Source organism: Triticum dicoccoides, chromosome 3A, assembly GCF_002162155.2.
Source record: "Triticum dicoccoides isolate Atlit2015 ecotype Zavitan chromosome 3A, WEW_v2.0, whole genome shotgun sequence".
Lineage (NCBI taxonomy): Eukaryota > Viridiplantae > Streptophyta > Magnoliopsida > Poales > Poaceae > Triticum > Triticum dicoccoides.
In genome coordinates this window covers 732,882,613-732,893,240 of record NC_041384.1, presented here as the reverse complement: position 1 = coordinate 732,893,240, position 10,628 = coordinate 732,882,613, and the positions used below count along the sequence as shown (strand labels likewise).

The 10,628-nt window shown below is 45.0% G+C and overlaps 2 pseudogenes; one reads left to right on the top strand and one right to left on the bottom strand.

Moving 5' to 3' along the window:
* Positions 1-4,721: 4,721 nt before the first annotated feature.
* On the top strand, positions 4,722-5,810 carry LOC119273558 (annotated as a pseudogene).
* Positions 5,811-9,192: 3,382 nt separating this feature from the next.
* Positions 9,193-10,628, bottom strand: LOC119273167 (annotated as a pseudogene).

Genomic DNA, 10,628 nt, shown 5'->3' with positions numbered 1-10,628 from the left:
GTCCCGGTTTGTGTCTCAAACCGGGACTAAAGGTCTAATCTTTAGTCCCGGTTTGAGACACAAACCCGGACTAAAGGGCATCGCACCCTTTAGTCTCGGTTCGTGACTCAAACCGGGACTAAAGGGCTCAGGTGAACCGGGATTAATGCCTTAGCCGCACGAACCGGGACTAATGCTCACATTAGTCCCAGTTCGTGATTGAACCGGGACTAATGTGAATATTGCCCCGTGACCAAAGCCCTGTTTTCTACTAGTGTTCCTTCCAGAAGCTACATTGGATACATATGGGAGAAAGATCATTGACCGTGGACGTGAGGGATTTCTGTAAAGGTGAAATAACCGATTAAGCTACATAATATTACACGATTAGTGTTTACCTAAAGAGCCAGTGTGCATACATATTAGCCTCCTCTAGTTGTTTATATGAACTCTACATGCACAACCGAGTACTTTGATGATACTAATTCACTTAGCAGCATGGTCTTATTTGGTCCTTTGGACATCAAGATTGCGCTGTATGAGAACAGGCTGACGACCTCCAGCGTTATTGACACCGAATGGCGATTCATAAATCTGGAAAGAAAAAATCTTTAGGGTGGGAGACGAGAGATTACATGGTGTTAAATATTACCGTATTAGAGAAGGAAAACAATACAAATTTCTAGATGTAATTATGTATCATGAAATTTACTTTTTATTGTAACGTGATGCAAATCCTTTTTTCTAACGCATGATGGTTGCATCTCAGCAGATCTACCTAGGCTATTCTACAATTTGAGCCGATATAACTTGGCTATGTAACTTCAGATTCAAATCTAAACCGCCAATAGCAAGAAAGAGAAAAGTTCAAAGGTGTAGAGATAGTCAAATTTACCTGCTATGGGGGACAGAGAATCGCATGTGAAGAGAACCTATTAGTGGGGAAACAATGTGACAGATCGGAGCGATGGAATCCCAAGGATTTGAGATGAGGCAGCGATTAGTGGAGAGCCACGATTGCAGCACCGGATTGAGGTGATCATCAAGACAAATATGTTATGTTGTGTTGGCTTGCGGCGGGGAGGCAAGACGAAGGATGATGGAAATAGATAGATAAAAGCGAGAGGGCGGCAGCAGCGAGTTCAATCCATGGGAGCAGTCTTACGGAGGGAGACATGGGGCGTCGATGTGAGATTGAGGGTGTGCGCAAATCTACCGGCCCAAAGTGATTTACATGCGTCTAGCCCGACACCTTCAACACGGCCGACGGCGGCGCCCAGGCCTACGATGCTGCCGCTCGCCACATCCACGGCAAACAGGCCAAGGTAAACTTCCCCGACACTCGCAGGGCGAACTGCAGAAGCAGAGCTGCGCCAACACCGCAACGTCCCCGTGCGCCTGCGAAGACGGCGACGTACTCTGCCGGTGCCTTATGCGGCAGCGCAGGCACGGGTGGAACAGCAGGCCGTGATGTCCAAGCGGCCTGAACCGATGGCCTATTTGAACATGGATGCATTCCTTGTTCTATGACGTGGTGTTTCTCAAAAAAAAGTTATATGACGTGTGTTAACATGAATACTTATATTCGTTTAAAAAAACCATGGATGCTTATTGGAAAAGGAGTCTTTCTTTAATCTTGATCGTTATAACTTGTACCCACGTGATGGATGGCTAGTGTTATTTTTTCTCTATAACGTGATTTTTTTTAAGTTCTATAACGTGATTTTCATATGTGTAGACTGCGTCATATTTTTTTAGCCCGTGGGGCTATAGATACATAGAGGTGTGGGAGTTTTAAAACGTGATTTCTATATGTGTAGACTACGTCATGTTCTTTTAGCCCGTTGCAAGATAGAAAAGATAGGAATTTTTTTCACCTCAAAGAGAAAAAAGATAGCAGTTTTTTCTCTCTAGGATTTTATAGGTTGATCTACACCGTTATAATTTGATCCCATCAGATTAACTGTTCCTAATTACTAATTAACGTGGTAATTTCTTGGAAGACTGTAATTAGTATAGGTATAGGTATAGATATAGATATAGATAGATCTGGCCTCTACATAGTTCAGATGCACACAACCAACAGAAAAACACACACAAAAAGACGTCAGCAAATAGCAAATTCATATAAGACCAAAGCTATGCGTAGGCGAGGGAAAAAACCCACAAAACGATCAGATACGCGATTAGCATACTATGACAATGACCATATCCGTACCAGTCATCTCATGACATCACATGGAGGACAAAATTCTGTTGTTGGTTGTTGGTGTTTGCAAAGTGTGTGGTGCCTTGTTGGGCCTTTTGCATGTAATGCTGACTACTTCCTCCGCCCTATAATGTAAGACATTTTTTTACAGATTCTAGCTTGATGACGATGTTTCAATGTTATCACCTTTTTGTTCCGTGATAAGTGCTTCGATGGTGATCACATGTAGCAGCTTCCTGATAATGCTCCAACTCGCTCTTTTTTTTTCCTCATTTTCTCCCTACTTCTGGTTCGTGTTTAGTTGTAAAATGGAAACTGGTGTATTCTTGTTGAGCAATTAATTGAAAGGGGATGCCAATTTAAAAACAGTAGTTAACATTTTAAAATAAATAACCAATATGTTTCAAATACATGAAAAATATGCAATAAATATTTTTTTCCAAATACGTACTGGTCTCATTAACGGTATGCAAATATGCATAAACAACCAATATGTTTCAATATTTTTTTCAATCCATGGGAGCAGTCGTACGGAGGGAGACTTGGGACGTCGATGTGAGATTGAGGGTGTGCGCTAATCTACCGGCCCAAAGTGATTTACATGCATCTAGCCCGACACCTTCAACACGGCCGACGGCGGCGCCCAGGCCTACGACGCTGCCTCTCGCCACATCCACGGCAGACAGGCCAAGGTAAACTTCCCCGACACTCGCAGGGCGAACTGCAGAAGCAGAGCCGCGCCAACACCGCAACGTCCCCGTGCGCCTGCGAAGACGGCGACGTACTCTGCCGGTGCCTTATGCGGCAGCGCAGGCACGGGTGGAACAGCAGGCCGTGATGTCCAAGCGGCCTGAACCGATGGCCTATTTGAACATGGATGCATTCCTTGTTCTATGACATGGTGTTTCTCAAAAAAAAAAATTATATGACGTGTGTTAACATGAATACTTATATTCGTTTAAAAAACCATGGATGCTTATTGGAGAAGGACTCTTTCTTTAATCTTGATCGTTATAACTTGTACCCACGTGATGGATGGCTAGTGTTATTTTTTCTCTATAACATGATTTCCATATGTGTAGACTGCGTCATGTTTTTTTAGCCCGTGGGGCTATAGATACATAGAGAGATGGGAGTTTTGAAACATGATTTCTATATGTGTAGACTACGTCATGTTCTTTTAGCCCGTTGCAAGATAGAAAAGATAGGATTTTTTTTCACCTCAAAGAGAAAAAAGATAGGAGTTTTTTCTCTCTAGGATTTTATAGGTTGATCTACACCGTTATAATTTGATCCCATCAGATTAACTGTTCCTAATTACTAATTAACGTGGTAATTTCTTGGAAGACTGTAATTAGTATAGGTATAGGTATAGATATAGATATAGATAGATCTGGCCTCTACATAGTTCAGATGCACACAACCAACAGAAAAATACACACAAAAAGACGTCAGCAAATAGCAAATTCATATAAGACCAAAGCTATGCGTAGGCGAGGGAAAAAACTCACAAAACAATCAGATACGCGATTAGCATACTATGACAATGACCATATCCGTACCAGTCATCTCATAACACCACATGGAGGACAAAATTCTGTTGTTGGTTGTTGGTGTTTGCAAAGTGTGTGGTGCCTTGTTGGGCCTTTTGCATGTAATGCTGACTACTTCCTCCGTCCCATAATGTAAGACATTTTTTTACAGATTCTAGCTTGATGACGATGTTTCAATGTTATCACCTTTTTGTTCGGTGATAAGTGCTTCAATGGCGATCACATGTAGCAGCTTCCTGATAATGCTCCAACTCACTCTTTTTTTCTCATTTTGTCCCTACTTCTGGTTCGTGTTTAGTTGTAAAATGGAAACTGGTGTATTCTTGTTGAGCAATTAATTGAAAGGGGATGCCAATTTAAAAACAGTAGTTAACATTTTAAAATAAATAACCAATATGTTTCAAATACATGAAAAATATGCAACAAATATTTTTTTCCAAATACGTACCGATCATTTTCCCAAATTCGTGATGAATGTTTTTCATACACACGAACATGAACAGTTTTATATTTTCTGTATTTTTTTGATGTTTTTGTAAATTGAACTTAACAATTTTTCAATCTGTGAAATAAAAATTCGGCTGCTGGTATGGAGCGCATTCGTAGGAGCACGCGAGAGGTTGGACGTAGGCGCTGTGCTCCGTGCTTGCCTAGAAGAATATGGCCCAACCAATATACTACAGTACTAGCAAGGAAACGAGCTCGAAATTTTGTTCACTAGTAGTACATAGTAGGAACCAGACCACACGTACCGGCAACGCGTTGACGCGCAGACGAGTCGTGAACCGACGGCGGTGGCGGCGCCATCCCGCAACGACTTCCATGCCGGGCTGGATACCACGTAAGATCATTCTTTTCCCATCCAATGTGCGTGCCAATTCTGCACCACACACCAATCGCTTGCATAAAAGCACGCTCCGTCGATCCAGTCCCATACCACATCACGATATTCACAATCCACCAAGTCACAGCCCATGATCATGATGCACCGTGCTACGATCATCGCGCTCGTTGCGCTGATCTGCTGCCTCCTGGCCGGCGGCGGGGCGCGCGCGCAGCCGTTCGACTACCCGGCGGCGGGGCTCTCCACGACCTGGGCCAACACGGAGGCCGCCCTGCCGCACCACGTCGTCTACACCGACGGCTCCGTGGCGCGCCGGCCTCGGCCCCTCCTACGCCTTGGGCTTCTTCTGCACCGCCAGTCAACCACGCGGCAACGGCCCCGCGGCCCCGTGCACGGAGTTCCTTCTCGGCGTCGCCGTCGTGTACTGCAACAGCGGCGCGGGCATGACGTTCGTCACGGCCGGCGTCCCGCAGGTCGTCTGGTCGGCCAACCGCGGCAGCCCCGTCCGGGAGGGCGCCGCGGCCGAGCTCACGCCGGAGGGCGACCTCGTGCTCAGGTCCAGTAACGGCGCGGTCGTGTGGTCGGCCGGCACCAAGGGCCGGTCCGTCGCCGGGGCGCGCATCGGCAGCGACGGCAACCTGGTGCTGTTCGACGGGCGCAACGCCACGGTGTGGCAGTCGTTCGACCACCCCACGAACGCGCTCCTCGTCGGGCAGTCGCTGAAGCACGGGGCGCGGCTCACCGCCAACGCGTCGACCGCGGACTGGCGCGATGGCAGGCTCTACCTCGCCGTCGACGACGATGGACTGAATGCCTACGTCAACGCCACGCCGCCGCAGCGCTACTACCACCTCGGCCTCAGCGAGACCGCACCCGGCGCCTACGCGACGTACACCAACGGCAGTCTCACGGTTTCCGCTCGTCCCGGAGCCCCGCCTCTGGCAGCCATGGAGCTGCCCACCGTCGGGGCAGGCACGGTGCAGTACATGCGGCTGGAGCACGACGGCCACCTCCGGATCTACGAGTGGCGCTCGGGCTGGGCGCCGGTGTACGACGTGCTCAAGTCTGCTACGAACTGATGAGTCCTGAGCACCATACATACATACATCAAGGCATATGGCAATGTCCTAGAAAAATATGACACGAATAAAGTTCTGCGACATGTATGTACAAATTCCATTATAGAAAAAAATGGACATAAATCTTGTCTCCATTCTCTCTATATTGATCACCTCATGCCAGATGGATGGTGACTTAGCTTGTGCCGAACCCAATAATGTCTATAATCCTAGAAACACCTCTAAAACTATGTTGGTTTCTGCCTTGGCTTAATAAAGTTGGGGCCGAGGAAACCCCTATGTTTTAAAAAAAACACCTCTAAAACTATGACATTATACTATTGTATCTGGTACTAGTGCACACATACAGAATCAACAATAAAAATAACTATCCACTTTAGCTATATGTAAGTCGTCTGAATTTTAAATTTAGATCAATCAATTTTCTAACCGTTGATTCTTTTGTCAAGATTTGTGTTGTTTTCTTTCTTTGGTTGCTAAGGTTGATTTTTGACTTGTCCCTATTTGGGGTAAGTCAAACTTTTCTTATGCTGCATTTTTTATTTGCCCCTGTTTGGGGTAAGTCAATCTTTTCTTAGAGCATCACCAACAGGCCCCCAAAAAATGCCTTACGCACTAAAACTTTAGCGCACGCGTGTGCACGCGGGCTGCTACAGGTGGGGCCGCTAGATTGGGCGCTGTATTTTTGTGCATTTGAAAAACCTCTTCGTCAGTCCCGTGCGCAAAAAGACGATTTTGACGCCATAAAAGAATTATACCGCGTTCAGGTGAAGTGCGCCTGTTGAAGATGCTCTTAAGTTGAATTTTTGACTTGCCCCTATTTGGGTAAGTCAAATTTTTGATTGGGCTTGAAGCCCGTTATACGTTGTCTGTTTGTTTTTCTATGGCTTTTTTCTTTTGCTTTTATTTTTTATATCGTTTATTTCCATATGGGTATTTTTTTGCATTTGGATGAGTGAAAATGTATGCATGCAATTATTGTACAATATGAGTGTCAATTACACTAGAGTGTGAAAAGTGCACTGTTGTACGATTATTCTTTCCATATTTGAAAGTCCAATTTCAATGTCAAGCTGAGAGCAAGTATTTTTATCTCGTTTTCTTTCTTCTTAAAGGGTAATACCAATGCCACTATTTCATTGTTTTTTAGAAAAATCCATTGTTTTGATTAGTTTTAGTTTTTATTTCTTTTCCTTTTTTCTTAATGAGTAATCACAGTGCCACTAATTCATTCTTCCTTAGAAAAAACTATTATTTTTATTTAGTTCTAGTTTTATTTCATTTTCTTTCTTCATTAAGGGTAACATCAATTCCACTAATGCGTTCCTTCTTACGAAACAGCTTAGCTCCACTAATTTATTTTGTTCTAGTTTTATTTTAATTATTTTCATTTTCTTTCTTTCGGAATGGTATTAAATTGCAACTAACTCATTCGTTCTTAGAAAATTTATTTTTTATTTTTTATTTTATTTTATTTCTTCTTTAAGGGTATAATACAAATAACATTAATTCATTCCTTCTTAGAAAACTTTTTTTAAGGAAAATCCAGATAGCATGCTTATTTTTGCATATTATGGAAAAAGCAATTTATGTATAAAGTGTGTGCAAAATTTTCTCATTACTTGTTTTATTTGTTTAATTTTCTTTCTCCTTAAAGGGTAATACTAATGACACTAATTCATTCTTCCTTAGAAAACTTACTTGGCTTCTTCTTTTTTCATTTTATTCTTTAAGGGTAATTCCAATTACACCAATTTATTCTTTCTCATAAAACTTCATTTTTGTGAGAAAAAAATCATTGTTATATGTCTGTTCTTGTGTATTGTAAAAAACAGAATTTCAGTGTAATTGCATGGAAATACTATTATTATTATTATCATTTTTCTTCTTAACGAGTAATACCAATGGCTCTAATTCATTATTTCGTATATTTTATTCTTATTTTATTTTACTTAGTTCGTATTTAAGCATTATACCTTTGTTACTAATAGATTTTCTTGTTGGAAACTTCTCTTTTTACGAAATTTCACAACTATATGCTTATTATTGCATATCACAATAAGATGCAATTTATGTGTAAATTGCGTAAAAAAATTGCGCTATTTGTTTCAATATTTTTTTCTTTTATCTCTTATTTAAATGAAAATACCAATTCTGAAAATTCATGAATGCTTACAAAATATCATTATTTTGATTATGTTTAGTTTTTATTTTATTTTTTTCTTCTTTAAGTGTAATACGAATGTCACTACCTTAGGAAAGTTTTTTATACGAAAATTCCACTATTACATGTTTATGCCTGCATTTTATAAAAGAGCATTTTTTTTGTAAATTATGTCAAAACTTTGCCATTATGTTTTATTTATTATCATCTTGAAGGGCAATCGATGCCACTAATTCATTCTTTCTCTTAAAACTACATTACTTTTATTTTGTTTCAACTTTCATTTCAATTTATTTCTACTTAAAATGTAATACAAATGCCACTTATTCATTCCTTCTTAGAAACTTCATTATTTTGATCCCCACCCCCTGTTTTTATATCATTTTATTTGTTCTTTAAGAGAACTTTTAAACTTGGTAGAACTTTGGATGGAAGGGAGGGGCCTCTAGACCAGGCCTGGGATTTGCATATCAGACTTGTCAAGGCCGGCCCGAAATTTGGGCTGGTGTGGGAATGATCAGGTTTAACACAAGTTACCTTAATTGCTGGGAAAAAAACATTGCTACCTTAACTTGGTATTTCCAAATTCAAATTGTCGTGTAATATGAAAAAATGTTCAAACACAAAAAAGGTGTCTGTTGTGTATGTTGGGAAAATGTTCTGTATATATGTGTAAAATATTTTTAGAAGTGAGAAAATATTCATGTATTGAAAAATAATGTTGGCGTATTCAAAAGGCTATGTTCACATATGAAAAGAAAAGACAATAAATAAACAGAGAAAAAAGTGATGGAAAATAAAGAAACAAAAATGTAATAAAAAGGAATGGAAAAAACCAATACTTTTTTTTCATTGTATTCATTTCCTTGGCCAGTTATGTTTCTTTTTTAGTTTCAATGTGAGCGTGGTTGTATGAAGCTCCGTTTCTATATGCATAGGAGCCACAGAGAAATGTCATGGTTAATTGCTAAATGAAGATATTTTCTTATTGTTGATTCTGTATGGGGTGTGGCTAGGTCTCAGTCGACTGAGATTTAACCAAGTCTCAATCATGTGATATAACATGTAAAAAAAGAAAAAAACTGAAAAGAAATTTTTGCACGGATCTCAATGTAAGACCTCACGGATATAGCATCGACTGAGGCTTAACAAAGTCTCGGTCGATCGAAACTTAGCAAAACTGTAGAGATTATTTCGCTTTGGCACAAGCTAATCACACGTGAAGTCGCCATGCTTTTGTCATGAAGTACTCAATGTAGAGAGAATGGAGAGATGATTCGTGCCATTTTTTCGATATTGGAATTTGTACATATACATGTCCCAGAACTTTATTCGTGTCATATTTTCAAGGACAATGCCATATGCTACTGTATTATGTGCGTATAGTGTTCAGGAGTCATCAGTTCCTGGCAGGCTTTGACCTGCGCCTTGATATGCATGGTGGAGTTGTAGTGCACCACGTCCGGCTGCACCGTCTGCATCGAGAACACCTCCGACTGCAGGTAGCATGACCCGTCGCCGGCGTCCAGGCCGTAGTAGAACTGCGCCGCCGCGCAGGCGCAGTCGTCCAGGCACGCCTTCTTGCACGCCTCCTCGCTTACCCTCTCCACGGCGCGCATGCTCGTGCCGTGGTCGTTGAAGTAGGCCGTGCCCGGCAGCGACACCAGCCGGTGCTGCGTGCGTGGCCGCCGCGACGGGCGGCACGACGTTGGAGGCGGCGTGGTCGGGACGCAGCCGCGGTTGGGCCTCCGGAAGTCCACCGGCCGGAAGTTCACCGCGTCGGGGCAGCTGCACTGCGTGTCGTCCGTGCACACACCGTACGCGCCGCAGCGCAGCCGCCATCCGGGAAGAGGCGCAGCACGTCGAACACCGGCGCCCAGCCCGAGCGCCACTCGTAGATCCGGAGGTGGCCGTCGTGCTCCAGCCGCATGTACTGCACCGTGCCGGCGCCGACGGTGGGCAGCTCCATGGCTGCCAGAGGCGGGGCTCCGGGCCGGGCGGACACCGTGAGGCTGCCATTGGTGTACGTTGCGTAGGCGCCGGGTGAGGTCTCGCTGAGGCCGAGCTGGTAGTAGCGCTGAGGCGGCGCGGCGTTGACGTAGGCGCTCAGGCCGTCATCGCCGACGGCGAGGTAGAGCCGACCATCGCGCCAGTCCGCGGCCGACACGTTGGCGGTGAGCCGAGCGCCGTGCTTCAGCGACTGCCCGACGAGGAGCGCATTGGTGGGGTGGTCGAACGACTGCCACACCGTGGCGTTGCGCCCGTCGAATAGCACCAGGTTTCCGTCGCTGCCGATGCGCGCCCCGGCGACGGACCGGCCCTTGGTGCCGGTGGACCACAAGACGGCTCCGCCGGAACCCGACCTCAGAACCAGGTCGCCCTCCGGCGTGAGCTCCGTGGTGGCGCCCTCCCGGACCGGGATGCCGCGGTTGGCCGACCAGACGACCTGCGGGACGCCGGCCGTGACGAACGTGATACCCGCGCCGCTGTTACAGTACACGACGGCGACGCCGAGCAGGAATTCCGTGCACGGGGCCGCGGCGCCGTCGCCACGGGGGCGGCTGGCGGTGCAGAAGAAGCCGAAGGCGTAGGAGGGGCCGAGGCCCGCCGGGTTGAGCCGCAGCAGGGCCGCGCGCGCCACGTAGCCGTCGGTGTAGACGACGTGGTGCGGCAGGGCGGCGTCCGTGTTGGCCCAGGTCGTGGCCAGCCTCGCCGCCGGGTAGTCGAACGGCTGCGCGCGCGCTCCGCCGGCTGCCACGAGGCAGCAGATCAGCGCGATGATCGTAGCACGGTGCATCAT